Raw genomic sequence first — 16,258 nt, forward strand, 5'->3', positions numbered from 1 at the left:
CCTTTGCTTTTGTTTATCTTTGTGTGGTGCAACTGTAAGTTTACATAGATAGCAGTAACAAGGAGTTGTATGCAGAATGAGCTACTTACAACCCCAACGTAGTGATAGGGTGTAAAGAAATACACCTGGTACAGCAGCAGAAGACTGGAGAGGTGGAGGTGTAGCACGTGGCGCAGAGGACTGCAGACATGGAGTGATAAGAGATGGAGCACTGGGTTGGCATTAGAGACCCCTCAGATATAAACTACTCACCAACAGTCAGTTAAAGAAATGCAGACCCAGAAGTGGACAAAACAGGCTTTATGGATAACAAAGAGAACAACGAGCAAATATCAAACCAATACACCACACATGATAAAATCAAATGTCAGGACAACCTGCACCTTCCAATCAAGTAAAAAATGCAAGGTATAAAATTGTTTTAGCAAGAATAATCAAAATGATTCACAGTAGATCCTTGGTTGAAGAAGAAGAATCCATTTCCACCATCATACTGCTCCCAGGGGAAGACCTAGGATGCAGATGACTCACTGTACCTCCCTGTAAGATGGGATGCAGCAACGTTAGTAGAAGAGTGAGCATAAGACCAGGAAAATGGGTAGAAGCTGCTAAGCAGGTATATAACAATTTTAACTGTATTGTTACTGAAACTTTTTCTATAACAATAACATTTATTTCCTTTTTCTTTTTATGTCTGTAATAATTTGATCTTCATTAATCATAATTCTTTGATCAAGTTTTCATATGTAGTAATAATAAATCCTTGGCTTTACATATAATATATGTTTCCTTTTGCCCATAACAACCTTTTGAGCATAACAAAATTATGGAGGTTCCCAGCTGGGTATAGAGAGATGCCTAGGTATACAGATGCTTAAGTAGGCCTTATCTCAAGGACCGGTTATTTGTCTGTGGTGCACATCAGTATCTCCACGGGAGATGGGCAGCTGAGCTCCTGACACTGAAGACATCTTTGTGGTGTCTGAGAAACTCATGGTCAGGGGGCATGTTATTCTGAGGAGCAGTGATTTTGAAAATGCCTGGAGTGTTGTGGGGAAACATCTGAAGAAGAGCTCCTAGGGGGATGCCAAAACCCTGTGGGTTATTGCTGTAAGTGTTTTCAATGGAACATAACACCACAAGGCTGAGAAAGTTATGTCACTTCTCTGCTCTGGACCAGTGAGGCGTCTTGTGGCAGGACATGGGGGAGAGGAGTATTGAGTAACATTTTTCTCCTTTCTTTTGTGTCATACCACTGCTTCAGAATGCTCATACTACGAGTTTGAGGATGAACAGTGCAAGTTCTTCTATGAGGAAAGGAAATCTGGTAACAACGGGACTCTTCTCTTACCAAGAGCTTGAATGGATTCTCTCTGAGGGGAAATATTTTTTGTAGAGAGTCATGTAACCGAGAATGGGACACAACTATGGTATAAACATCTACAATTGAGCTGCTCCTCCTGGCTCCCTTGAGAATCAGTGGAAAGACAGAGAATCACAATTAATTTGACCAGGACACAATTAATTCAATATATTGTTAACATCTATTCTAGGATGGAGTAGGCTGGAAATGGCCATTTCTTAGTGGTGGCTGTTCAAGGAGCTTGAATGAATAATTCTGGTGGAGACTTCCACATTAAAAATGTCCAAGGTTTGGTGAGATGGGCCCTATCTTCAGTGTCTTTTCATGTTTCTACCAAGCCTGGCATCACAACAAGCCAGAACAAGGAGCATATACTGGGAAAGAAAGTAAACTCTGATTGCACAGGAGTCCTTGGTGGGGATTTCTCAAGATATGCTAAAACCACAGAGGCAGGCATGTAGCAAATTGGGCTGAGCACAAAAGGTGTCACCTGGGAGAAATCAGAAAGTCCCAACACTCTGACTATCCTGTGATTTCATTAGAAGTAGGCGGTGAGAATTCTTCATACAGCTGTGTGCTTCAGCCCTCCTTTTTACTATGCACTAGAACCAAGGAGATTTTTTGAGATCCCCACCAGCTAAAAAGCATTAACCACAGCTGATTGCAGCCAATTCTCAGTGATCATGCTCCATGACTTTAACTTGTGTGTCCGCGTAGCTGTCATCACTTTGACAAGGCACATGCAGAGGAGGTTAATCTTCCCCTCTCTTCACGGGCCATAGATGCTTCACCTCTTTGATCTCTGGCCAGTTTGTCAGCATGTTTCCCTCATTTCAGCTATTATGGCAGGGATCACAGCTCGTGGATGAGATACAGTCTGAAAAGCAGAAAATCTCTGTGGGTGAGGCACTGTGCTTTGTAGTTGCATGCTAAAGCACATGGAAGACAGGGAGGTGATTCGACACAGCCAGCATGGCTGCACCAAGGGCAAGTCCTGTCTGACCAACCTAATGGCCTTCTATGATGAAGTGACCACATCAGTGGACAAGGGAAGAGCTACGGATGTCATCTATCTGGACTTTGCCTTTGACAAGGCCTTTGACACGGTCCCCCACAACATCCTTCTCTCCAAATTGGAGAGAGATGGATTTGATGGGTGGACTGTTGGGTGGATGAGGAATTGGTTGGTCACACCCAGAGGGTAGTGCTCAATGGATCAATGTCCAGATGGAGATCAGTGATGAGTGGTGTCCCTCAGGGGTCCATACTGGGATCAGTACTCTTTCATATCTTCATCAATGCTGTAGACAGTGGGATCGAGCACACCCTCAGCACGTTTGCAGATGACACCAAGCTGAGTGGTGCAGTTGAGACACCTGGGGGACAGGATGCCATCCAGAGGGACCCGGACAAGCTTGAGGAATGGGCCCATGTGAACCTCATGAGCTTCAACAAGGCCAAGTGCAGGGTCCTGCACCTGGGTCAGGGCAACCCCTGGCATCAGTACAGGCTGGGGGATGGAGGGATGAAGAGCAGTCCCATGGAGAAGGACATGGGGGTCATGGGGGATGAAAAGCTGGACATGAGCCGGCAATGTGCACTCGTAGCCTAGAAGACCAACCATCTCCTGGGCTACACCCAAAGCAGCATGGCCAGCAGGGCGAGGGAGGGGAATGTTTTGAAGTGCTAGGAGAGGCAGTGGTTCATGTCACAGGTGCAAGGCAAGAATTTCAAGGAGAGATGGATAGCTTGATGTGTCCAAAAGTTATCTGAGGAAATCAGGCAGGACTTTTCTTGGTCAGTGGAGAGAGATTGGCTTTGCACTAGACATCCATCCCACCCCTTCCTGATGTTTGTATGTGGCTGGGATGGTTTGCTACCTATTTTTTTGTTAATGTGAATGTCTCCCAAAGTGATCTGCATTCTCTTCCTAGCTCAGCTCGGTGATGAATTTTTATAGATCAGTCTGGCTGTAGCTGATTGCTGCAGCTACAAGCCCAAGACCCTTTCCCCTGGGCCTTGGAACCATCTAAGACAGGTTTCCCCAGGGAACAGCAGGTATCAGCCAGGACTTTTGATAAACACAACATCACTGTATGCAGAGCTAAGCTACATACAATGTATTTCTCTGAATGTATTGTGTTTTCTCCCTTTCCCCAGCGGCACCGAAAAGGGAGTATGTTGGCTGGAGTGGTGAACGTTCTGCTTGGAAGCCCTCCAGCTAAAATCCAGCTTTGCGACTGCGCGTGGTATAGCACAGGCAAGAAAACTGTCAGGCAGCAGACACCCCTGCCAGAAACCTCCAGGTTTGAGACCTTGTACAGCTGCCTCTGAAAGCCCTGAGAAGCCCAGACCTGTGTCATGCTTCCAACCCTCACAGAGCAGTATGAATCTATTGTGTTTGCTAATTCTTCCTTAGAGGACACATTTCAGGAGGCCAAGGCATTTGTGCTGTCTCCTGCTGAGATTGCAGAGCCATTCAATTATGTCTGTAGTAGGAGGCATGAAGGTTTCCTCTTCTGTCCCTGCATAAACATGCACTTTGCTGCTGCTGACAGCATGAGCCACAATCTGAATTTCAAGGTGTGCTTATGCTGTCCCCTCTGGAAAAGCATCACTCGAATTCCCTGCTGTCCACAGAGTTGCACGGCAGGATCTCATCTCATTTACTGCTTATTTATTATTCTCATTTGCTGTATTTCTCCATACACCTTTCTGATCAAGCCTGGAGAGACCCACCTTCAACAATGCTGTGCTACGTCACCATCCTGGAAAAAAAAATGAGTAGTAGTACCCAGAGTGAACGTCACAGTTTGCAAGCAGAGGTGCGTGTGTGCATAGGCAGGGAAGCAGTTATGCACACTTGTAAAATCCAGTAAGCTCGTTTGAAAACTTGTTTTTAAAACAAATCTGGATGACTTATTTCGATCAGAGAAGAATACCCATAGTTATATAAGAGGAAGATTATCTTTTACTTATGACTGTGTAAATATGACTCATGCCCTTAAGGGTAAGGCTGTGTTACCCATCAGTGGTTATGCACTTGCAAATCTGTGCTCCCTATGGCAACTTCGCCTTCACCTTTGCAAACAAACTGTGAAGGACTTGGGTACAGCTCTGTAGTCCTCTGAAGAGGGAGAATCAACACTATTGCTGACATTTGGAAAGGTATCCAGGTGTAAGCAACAGCAGCCGGTGTATGGTGAAAGGCATTTTGAGGGTAAAGCAGAAAACGAGGAGTTGCCCCCTGGTATGGATCCAGATCTGGAATTATAATACAGATGAGGTTGGAAGGGAGCTCTGGGGTCAGTGGTCCAACCCCCTGGGCAAAGCAAGGCTAGTTTGGGGTCCAACCCAGCTAAAGTCTTCATTAGCTGCTGTTACTTCGCACATGAGCAGACCCCACATGAGCACAGATCTGCCTGCCCTTGCCCAGCCCCAAGGCAGCAGCACGAGCAGTAGTATTGCTTCGGACAAACATACACCTGGGAAACCTGCAGATTTCAGTCCTGATTCAAAGCCCATGGTAAATATATAGGTTGTGAGACTTTCCCCAGGCTACAGTAGGATGAGGGTGGGATGGGAACCGAGCCATCCTTCACAGTTTCCCTGAACCATCAGCTCTCCCTTATTCATGGATAATATTTCTTGCAAACAGAACTGTTTCTGTTCTTTGGGACATGTTTGTAACCTGCTTCTGGTTTTCTTTGGAGTAATCAGTCATTTAGAAGTGTTCACAAACCACACAGAGCCTTTGTATTTCTTTTTGCGAAGGGCTTTGGATCAGTGCCACATACAAGGATGCGCAGGCTTACAGCATGGCTTCCTTGACTGCAAAATGGGAAGAGTATTTACCACCCAGCTTTGATGTTGAAGTCCTTGTGTCTAAGTTCAGACTCTGAGCTCCTCAGAAGGAAAGCTGTTAAAGAGCTTCAAAGCCTTGTTTCTATGAGTTCTTAGCTTGGCAATGAGTCCTTATCAGTGGGCCCGTTTGTTTTATATCCGGGGAGCGCCGGACACTTTCCCGATGCAAAGGCACTAGTTTTCCTGAGATTCTGATTTCTGATTTTCTGATTTTTTCTGAAAAATCATTTTCTGATTTTTTTTTTCCTGAGATCCTGATTTCTCACAGAAATCCTGGCGCTTGGCTGGAAGTATTGCAGTCTTCATCCCCCAAAATCAAGGTCTGGATGCCCAGCACATCCTTGTCCTACTTATCAGACTGAGTTAGAATATGCAGCTATTTATAATGGAAACCTACATCTCAGTACCAAAATTAGAGTGGAATAAAACCTCGTGAGGCATTAAAAAAAAAACATTAGAGATAACAGCGCTGCATTTCAAGAGCCGCAGGTATGCCACAGACCTGGTTTGCTTTAAAAGCTGTTGTACAGGGTTCTGGTGGCAAGGTTTTGGTAGCGGGGGCTGCAGGGATGGTTTCTGTGAGGAGCTGCCAGAAGCTTCCCCCAAGTCCGACAGAGCCACTGCAGCCGGCTCCGAGATGGAGCCACCGCTGGCCAAGGCCAAGCCCATCGGCGATGGCAGCACCTGTGGGGAACGGAGTTGACAACGTGGGGGGGAAAAATCTGTGCAACTGCAGCCAAAGAGAACAGTGAGGACGTGTGAGAGGAGCAGCCCCGCAGCCCCCGGCCCAGAGCAGGAGGGGCAGGAGGGCTCCAGGCGCAGGAGCAGAGGGTCCCCGGCAGCCTCCGGGGAAGCCCACGGGGAGGCCGGCTGTGCCCCCGCGGCCATGGAGCTCCACGGGGGAGCAGATCTGCACCTGCACCCGGGGAGGGCCCCACGCCGGAGCAGGGGGATGCCCGAAGGAGGCCGTGACCCCGTGGGCAGCCCGCGCTGGGGCCGGCTCCTGGCAGGGCCTGTGGCCCCGTGGGGAGAGAGAGGAGCCCCGGCTGGAGCAGGTTTGCTGGCAGGACCTGGGACCCCGCGGGGGCCAGGCTGGAGCAGCCTGTTCCTGAAGGACGGCACCCGTGGGGGGACCCAGGCTGGAGCAGCCTGTTCCTGAAGGACGGCACCCGTGGGGGGACCCAGGCTGGAGCAGCCTGTTCCTGAAGGATGGCACCTGTGGGGGGACCCAGGCTGGAGCAGCTCATGAAGAACTGCAGCCCGTGGGAAGGACTCACATTGGAGAAGTCCATGCAGGACGGTCTCCCGTGGGAGGGACCCCAGGCTGGAGCAGGGCAGAGGGTGAGGAGTCCTCCCCCTGAGGAGGAAGGAGCAGCAGGGACAGCGTGTGATGGACTGACCACAACCCCCATTCCCCGTCCCCCTGTGCCGCTCGGGGGAAGGAGGTAGAGGAAATCTGGAGTCAAGTTGAGCCTGGGAAGAAGGGATGGGTCGGGGGAAGGTGTTTTAAGATTTATTTTTAGTTCTCCTTATCCTGTTCTGATTAGATTGGTAATAAATTAATCTTCCCCAAGTCAAGTCTGTTTTGCCCATGATTGTAACTGCTGACTGACCTCTCTCTGTCCTTGCCTCGACCCACGAGCCTGTTGTTATACTTTCTCTCCCTGTCCTGCTGAGGAGGGCAGGGACAGGGCAGCTTTGGTGGGCACCTGGCATCTAGTCAAGGTCAACCCACCACAGCTGTGTGCTTTGGTAGTGGCTAACTCCACTGCGTCTTTCCAGACCTATACTTATGGCAGGATTTGGCCCACGGCTTGGGCAGATATTGAGATTCAAGGAGAGAAGCGATGATATGGAATGAAGAACAGGAAAAGTTTGGCTCTATGCCTCCTCATGTGAGCAGGAAAAAGATGATCCCACTCTGTGCTGGACCTGCCTGGGATTCAGAGATGGTCAGTGCGGCCGTGCCGCAACCTGCCACCACCAATTCCTGTGGCATGGTCAGTCCCTCGGGATTGAGTGCACCCAGAACATGGCAGAGACATTTCCTGTGGCTTTTTCTACCTGAGTGCTGGGGCTGGGAGGAGGTGAGTATGTCACTCTTTCTCCCCAAAAACAAAGCACAGGGATCTTGGAGACAATCAGCTGCAAAATTCTAGGAGGCTATAGGTAGTGCTTGACAGCTAGCTGGTGCCTGACTACAAACAAAGCATCTCCTAAAATCCTCATTAATCTTAGAATCATGGAATCATGTTGTCACATGTTATTTCAAGCTTTGCCTAATTACAAGATACCGTAAAACCCATTACCTGTCCCTTGGCCTCTAGAGTTGTCAAGATCATGCCAAAGTAAACAAGTGAGATTATTGAGCAACAAGGGAGAAACAATAACACAGGCACATCCATCCACCCACGTGTAAAGTCCCACATGCACATGTTCCCACTGCGCTGGCCTTTCCAAAACACACAGCCACCACCCATAGGTCCTAACCCAAACACTGCTGGCGCCATGGTTCAGAGGTTGGGAGATGTCTGTGTCCTCTGCGGCATAGGGCCCACCACCCTGCCTCACGTCTCTGTGACTTCTCAGCTTGAAAAGAGCATCCTTTCCCTTCCCCAAGCACCACAGGGTGTGGGACCCAGCTTCCTGCTGGTGCTCTGGAGGATGATTGAGCTCTACAGGTTGGTGGGCTGGATGGCAACACCCGTTGGTCCAGGGCAAGTGGAGAAAAGAGAGACTCTGAATAAAAGATCTGGATAAAATAAATAAGAGGAGCTGAACACCTCAGCTTGACATTAGGAAGCATTTCTTTACAGAGAGGGTGGTCAAACACTGGAACAGCCTTCCTAGAGAGGTAGTTGATGCCCCAAGCCTGTCAGTTTTTAAGAGGCATTTGGACAATGCCCTCAATAATATGCTTTAACTTCTGATCAGTCCTGAAGTGGTCAGGCAGTTGGACTAGATGATCATTGTAGGTGTCTTCCAACTGAAATATTCTATTCTGTTCTGTTCTGTTCTATTCTATTCTATTCTATTCTGTTCTATTCTATCCTACTCCTCTACTCTACTCTACTCTGCCCTGCTCTATTCTACCTGACTCTGCTACCCCCAAGATGTTTCCAGACCAAAAAAAAAAAAAAAAAAAAAAAAAATTCAATGCATGAAGACCCATTTACATTTTGCTGCTATTTATCAAGTGACACAGCATTTTCTGTAGGGGTTAGATGTACTTGTGTGACCAAATGATTGTCCCCTGATAAGAAAGTTAGTGCTTGGCTGCACACACTCGATATTTCTTTCCCACAGACCTCGTGGCTTATCGAAGCAGCAGCCTGTCAGAAATTCTTTTTTATTGCACATGAAAAAAATGTTGCGTGTCCGCCAAACTTTTTCCAAGGAGTTTGAGATTTTCACAAGGCAACCTAAAAGCTGAAGCTCATCCCTGTACATGCATCCTGGAGGAGCCAATGGAGGGTGGATGCTCACACATGTGCTCTGGTTATGTGACTGAAATGCCTGCTCATCCCCATTTCCCGTTTGATGAAAAAAACTTGCTTTCCTTGCCTCGTTCAGGAAAACTGGCCCAAGAAGATGGCTCCAGTGAGATTCTGATCTGTGCTTTTCCCTTGCATAAGGATTCATGAAGTGCTTTCATAAAGGGGTAATATTATGACAGCCCGAATAAAACACCTCTCAGCTCCTTTATCCAACCCAGCTGTGCCCCAGGAGACTGCTGAAATGGCAGATCCTCTAAAGAACCTTATTGTGATGGCCTTCTAGCTCATGAGATCTTGCACATAGCTTGCATCACCCAAGGTAACCATGGCTTGAAGATGACACAGTCACAAATAATGAAAATTATTGTGCTTGGAGAGACGATCTTCCAAGAGCAGATCAGAACAGGTTGGCTTCTTTATCCTAACAAAATGTCTGAGACCAGACCACCTGCCCATAGAAATACCACCTCAGAGCAGGGAGAAGCAAAAGCAATATTTTATTATAAATGTGGTTTCTGACCACCACAGCAGTGAGGGTCTGGAACAGCCTCCTGCCAGCAGGTGCACAAAGATGCATATATTTCAGATGACTATTATTCTTTAAAGAAGTGATAAGAAGAAATAAGGACAGGGGTTGAATCTTACGAGCTGAGGAAAACCTTTGCATGTGCTCATTGAGGTTAGCAGTAAAAGCCCCTTGAGGCACCTAGACTGGCTTCTTATGTATGAGGAAACCCAACCGGCCCATGACATCTTTGCAGAGAGATGGCACAGCAAAAGTAAGCTTGTAGAAAACCCTATCCTGATCTGAGGACACCATCAGGTAAAAAAATATCTCCTAGTTGCATTCCCCAAAGGAAAAGCTAAACCAGACCCCTTTCCTGAGTTGGCCATGGCTGGTGGCTGATAGCAGTTTGTTTAATAACCTTTATTTTCTGGGGCAGAAGTTAGATATCTTGCTATTAACTTTCCCCTCCTCACCAGGACAGCTTTCCTCCTCTGCTGCGAGTGCGTCAGGGTCTGTCACTATCTCTTGGGTGTTTGTTTCTTCTTCCGATTTGGATGTCAACCCCAAACACAGTGACAGCTGTCTTTACACTAAAAACACCACTTCCCCTGTGTCCTCTCTCCCCAGAACCAGGAGAACGGCGGCAGCCAGGAAGGATTAAAAACAAATTCTGGCTTGTTTTTAGGGCAGATTTATAAGGACATGGCTCATCTGATCGTGGATTTGTGCATGCACAGGTAACAGCATACAGCTGATAGTTTGAATTTGTTGCATGGCAAGAGTTTGTGAAGTCCCTGTGGGTTTCAGGAAAACAGACATTCAGGTGGAAGAGACTCTACTGAAGCCTTCACTGGGACTGAAGACAGCTCAGCCCTTTTCAAAGCTTCAAAGAATCTATGATGAAGAGCTACATCAAAGCACATTGTTAATGAGGCTTTGCTGTTCTGCCACTCACAGCTCATGGTGAGCGTGTCCTGGTGCCACTGGGAACCCAGAACCCACGGCCCACTGTGGGTTGGTGCTCCTCGCTGGGAGCTGTGGCACATCCCTCTGCAAGCATCTCCCATCACTGCTGCCTCACAGCCACCGTCTGAAATACTGCCACTGCCCAGGCAAGAGTTTCGACTGGCAAAGTGCCACCCACCCCCGGGATTTCACGTAGGCGAGTGGAAAGGTGTTGTGCCTCAGCCTGTGTTTGTGCCTCGTTGGGGGAGCCAGCTGAGCAGTAAAGGTGTGTGCATGGCAGCAAGGCTTAAAGAAGGTGCAAAACTTCTCCCAAGCATCAGGGTGCTCCTGACCTTGTTCCTCACAAGTCCAAAGTTGCCACAGAAGCAAATATACCAACATGAGCACCTTGACATCACTCATTCTCCTTTTCCAGGCAGTCTTTTGTATCTCATTCCCAGATTATTGGGCAAAAGCAATTTCTTTTGCAAGGAGATGAAGGAATGTTCATGCCAGTCCCAACTACAGCTGTCGACAGGAGTGAGCTCTACTGTGCCAAACACTGATGAGTCCAGGACAAGGCTGTGCATTAAAACAAGAGTCGGACAATGCTTCAAGTACTGGTGTGCCATCACTGATGTGACTGAAGGCACATCAAATTGCCCTTGCAATGGGAAGGAATGGCCTGAAGACATGAAAAACACTTTCACCTCTCATATTCAGAGACCTGCTGGCCAAAGGGTGCCTGTAGTGTTTTTGTTCAGATGGCTGGGTTAGATTTTTTGGGACTCTGACCCATGGATTTCATATGCTATGGCTTTTGGTTACCTTTAACGTTGTGGATCTGCATGGATTTCAGCAATAAGACCACAAGGGACTAGTGCAAAATTGGTTCACCCCAAGGCACAATATCCTTACCCACATTTACGAAGTGTATTCAGAAACTTAAAGCTTGCTTGGCACTAAAGATGTGTTGCAGGACCGTGCCTGGAGCTACTGGTGTGTGACAATTCCCATCTGCTTAATAGGGGCTGACTGGGGAAAGGGGATCAGGATCCAGACCAGCCTCAGACAGGGCACAGAATGATTAATTGATGCTCCTGGTGTTTTTTAAAAGCTCATGGCAAACTGTAGGCTGGAGCCTCAGGGAATGGGGATGAAGGCACGCCGTGAAAGCAATTAATGCACACACGGGCCATCTGCCCCATCCTTTTACAATACCCTGAGCACCTCTCTCGAGTTCAGGTGACCCTAGATGACTTGATAAATTGAGATACCAACCATGATTGTGTGTTTGCCTCCCTGCCCCCTCAACATATCTGCTTCAGACATACTAAAGTTTCCTTTGAACTCATTCTTAGGGGATTTGTCTTGTTCTCAGACCTGGGGTCATACTGAATAAAGAGACTTTGGATTGATGTTCCCCTGGAATTAGGGATGCGAATGTCATGCAGGAGAGCAATGAAGACATCTGAAAGAGGATGTGCCGGTGTGTCAGAGGCAGCCGTTCCAAGTCATCCACTGCCTAATATGGAAAAATAGATCTATTTTAAGAAGAAAAAAAAGATGCACATGATAGGTTTTAGATGAGAAATAATTTGGGAGTGATATTGAAAATGATATCACTCCTGCTGCACTTCAGTCCTGCCAAGCACATTCTATAATTAATAACTACTTCAGATATGAAAGATGTGACTTTCTTTTGAATGTGCAGTATTAAACATTTAAATTCCTATCTGTAAATACAGGACTGTAGCAGATATCTCTGTAAGCCTTGCAGCTACATACTAATGTATATTTATATTCTAGATAGGTATTTTTAGCAAGAACTAGAAGTTCTTTCTGTATTTGATTACATCAGAGCTCTGTTTTACATTAAATGTCTGGACTGCAAAAATATCCTCTTCTTTTTGCTTCTCTTGGAGTTTTGCAATAGTTTCTGCCCTAGCCTCCTCTCCTTTTCTTTCATGCCCACCTGGATTAATGCACCTTCCAAGAGGGCTGTATGTTGCCCCCTGCAGAAGACAAAACATGTACAATTAAAAGAAATCAAGCAGCAAAACAGCTCCTGGTGTTTCCCACCTTGCAGCTTGTGCCAGCCTGCAATCACGGCATGTCAGTATGACTACCACCACTCATGGCTATACATGAATGTGACCAGTGTCCTGCTGTGGAAAGAAACTACAAATAATTCCTGCTGGAAACCCCAATCCTCTAAGTATTAATCATGCTGCTTGTGTACCTTTGCTCTCCCACAGCACCAGTGATACCTTTGTAGGAAACCTGCTCATGTCAAAGCAGCATGATTGAACCTGGGTCCTGATCCAGCCCAAGCCAAGGCTGGTTGTGCACTGTGTTTCCAGAGGAGGAACTGTCCTTTGAAATATCAATTCCACCTTCAAGACTTGGAGAACCCATGAGGAAAGGCCACGCAAGGCAAACATATTGCCCTGATGGTTGGCTGGAGGTGGGACTCAACAGGGTATACCAGTTTGAAAATCCTCTCCAATATAGGTCTGCAAACACCTCCCTGAATGTTTAGTCTCTGTTGTGCTTTACTCTTGAATTTCTAGATGGACAATAGCATTTGCAGATTTGCAACTGAAAGCAGGTGATGCAGATCAGGGCTGCACATCTGTAGGGCTGCCCCACATTTGCAGAAGGGCTGGGAGGTGATGGAAAAGGCCACTTTTTGGCTGGATAAAGCATAAGTGCCCTCAAGTCTGGAGATAAGTCTCTGGACATGCACAGAATGACTGCTGGGAAGAAAAAGGCCCCAGAAAGGTAGGTAAAATCCTTCAACACAGCAACAGCAGCACTGGATGCAACATGCTGCGAAGCCTCATCTTGCAGGGCCGAGAGCTGCAAATCTTTTTATGGCCCTTTGAATATATTTTATTCAGCCTCTATTTAAACTTCTTCCTCCGTATGGCCACTTGACCCAGTCACGCAAAAGTTTGCCAACTCATTTGGATCCCCTGGCAGCGTCCTGCATTTGCTGGGGCAGTAGTGCTTGCTGGGTTTAACTCCTAGGGACCAAACAGCAAGAATAAATCACAGAATCACAGAATCACTAGGTTGGAAAGGACCTTCAAGATCATCAAGTCCAACCATTAATCCAGCACCACCATGTCCCCTAAACCATGTCCTGAAGCACCACATCCACACGTTTTTTGAACACTTCCAGAGATGGCGACTCCACCACCTCCCTGGGCAGCCTGTTCCAATGCTTGACCACCCTCTCAGTGAAGAAATTTTTCCTAATATCCAATCTAAACCTCCCCTGGCGCAACTTGAGGCCATTTCCTCTTGTCCTATCACTAGTTACTTGGGAGAAGAGACCAACACCCTCGTCGCCACAACCCCCTTTCAGGTAGTTGTAGAGAGCGATAAGGTCTCCTCTCAGCCTCTTCTTCTCCAGACTAAACAACCCCAGTTCCCTCAGCCGCTCCTCATAAGACTTGTGCTCCAGACCCCTCACCAGCTTCGTTGCCCTTCTCTGGACACGCTCCAGCACCTCAACATCCTTCTTGTAGTGAGGGGCCCAAAACTGAACACAGGATTCAAGGTGCGGCCTCACCAGTGCCGAGTACAGGGGCACGATCACTTACCTACTCCGGCTGGCCACACTATTGCTGATACAGGCCAGGACGCTGTTGGCCTTCTTGGCCACCTGGGCACACTGCCGGCTCATGTTCAGCTGGCTGTCAACCAGCACCCCCAGGTTCCTTTCCGACGGGCAGCTCTCCAGCAACTCCTCCCCAAGCCTGTAGCATTGCATGGGGTTGTTGTGGCCAAAGTGCAGGACCCGGCACTTGGCCTTATTAAACCTCATCCAGTTGACCTCTGCCCATCGATCCAGCCTGTCCAGATCCCTCTGCAGAGCCCTCCTACCCTCCAGCAGATCAACACTCCCACCCAACTTGGTGTCATCTGCAAACTTACTGAGGGAGCACTCAATTCCCTCATCCAGATCATCAATAAAGATATTGAACAAGACTGGCCCCAGAACTGAGCCCTGGGGAACACCGCTTGTGACCGGCCGCCAGCTGGATTTAACGCCGTTCACCACAACTCTCTGGGCTCGGCCATCCAGCCAGTTCCTCACCCAGCGAAGAGTAAACCCGTCTAAGCCACGAGCCGCCAGTTTCTGCAGGAGAATGCTGTGGGAGACGCTGTCAAAGGCTTTACTAAAGTCCAGGTAGACAACGTCCACAGCCTTTCCCTCATCCACTAGGCGGGTCACTGGTCATAGAAGGAGATCAGGTTGGTCAAGCAGGACCTGCCTTTCATGAACCCATGCTGGCTGGGCCTGATCCTTTGGTTGTCCTGCACATGCCCCGTGAGCACTCTCAAGACCAACAGCTCCATAATCTTCCCCGGTACAGAGGTCAGGCTGACAGGCCTGTAGTTCCCAGGATCCTCCTTCCGGCCTTTCTTGTAGATGGGTGTCACATTGGCAAGCCTCCAGTCTTCTGGGACCTCCCCTGTTAACCAGGACTGCTGATAGATGATGGAGAGTGGCTTGGCAAGCTCCTCCGCCAGCTCTCTCAGTACTCTCGGGTGGATCTCATCAGGCCCCATAGACTTGTGGGTGTCCAGGTGGTTTAGCATGTCCTTGACTGCTTCCTCCTGGATTATGAGGAGTACATTGTGCTCTCCATCCCCGTCTTCCAGTTCAGGGGGCTGAATACCCTGCGGATACCTGGTCTGGCTATTAAAGACTGAGGCGAAGAAGGCATTAAGTACCTCAGCCTTGTCCTCGTCCTTGGAGACAATGTTCCCCGCCATATCCAGTAGGGGATGGAGATTCTCCTTGCCTCTCTTTTTGTTGTTAATATATTTGTAAAAACATTTTTTATTATCCTTTACGACTGTGGCCAGACTGAGCTCTATCTGGGCTTTTGCCTTTCTAATTTTGTCCCTGCTTGACCTAACGAGATCCTTGTACTCTTTGTGAGTTGCCTGCCCCTTCTTCCAGAGGTGATAAACTCTCCTCTTTTCCCTGAGTCCCAGCAAAATCTCCCTGTTCAGCCAGGCCGGTCGCCTTCCCCGCCAGCTCTTCTTACGGCACATGGGGACCGCCTGCTCCTGCGCCTTTAAGATTTCCTTCTTGAAGACTGTCCAGCGTTCCTGGACCCCTTTGTCCTTCAGGACTGTCTCCCAAGGGACTCTCTCAACCAGTGACCTGAACAGGCCAAAGTCTGCCCTCCGGAAGTCCATGATAGCAGTTTTGCTGACCCCTCTCCTTACTTCCCTCACAACCGAGAATTCTATCATGTCGTGGTCGCTAAGTCCAAGACAGCCTCCGACTACATCTCTCACCAGTCCTTCTCTGTTTGTAAACAGCAGGTCCAGTAAGGCACCTCCCCTGGTGGGCTCACTCACCAGCTGCATCAGGAAGTTATCCTCCACACACTCCAGGAACCTCCTAGACTGTTTCCTCTCTGCCGTGTTATACTTCCAGCAGATGTCCGGTAGGTTGAAGTCCCCCACAAGAACAAGGGCCAGCGAATGCGAGACCTCCGCCAGTCACTTATAGAATGTCTCATCCGTCTCTTCATCCTGGTTGGGTGGCCTGTAACAGACTCCCAGCAGGATATCTGCCTCATTGGCCTTCCCCCTCATCCTTACCCACAAGCACTCTACTTGGTCTTCACAATCTTCGATTTCTATGCAATCAAAACACTCCCTAACATACAGAGCCACCCCACTGCCTCTCCTTCCCATTCTATCCCTTCGGAAGAGCTTATAGCCATCCATTGCAGCACTCCAGTCATGAGAAGCATCCCACCATGCTTCTGTGATGGCAACTACGTCATAGCTGTCGCGCTGCACAATGGCTTCCAGCTCCTCCTGTTTGGTGCCCAAACATAAAAGCAATAACCAAAGCAGCAGCAAACCAAACTTTGCAAGGGCTCCCGGTGATGACTTTTCAGCCTGTGGCTTACAGCACAGTGTGAACAGATGAATATTAGTGCAAAAGGACATTTTGTGCCCCCGACACTCTGTGTGAAGGGCTTTTCACCTTGCCTAATCTAGGCACATATGACAAGTGCTTTGAAGCTAAACTCTGACTTT

Source organism: Phaethon aethereus (genome assembly GCF_964289735.1).
Source record: "Phaethon aethereus genome assembly, chromosome: 2".
Classification (NCBI taxonomy): Eukaryota; Metazoa; Chordata; class Aves; order Phaethontiformes; family Phaethontidae; genus Phaethon; species Phaethon aethereus.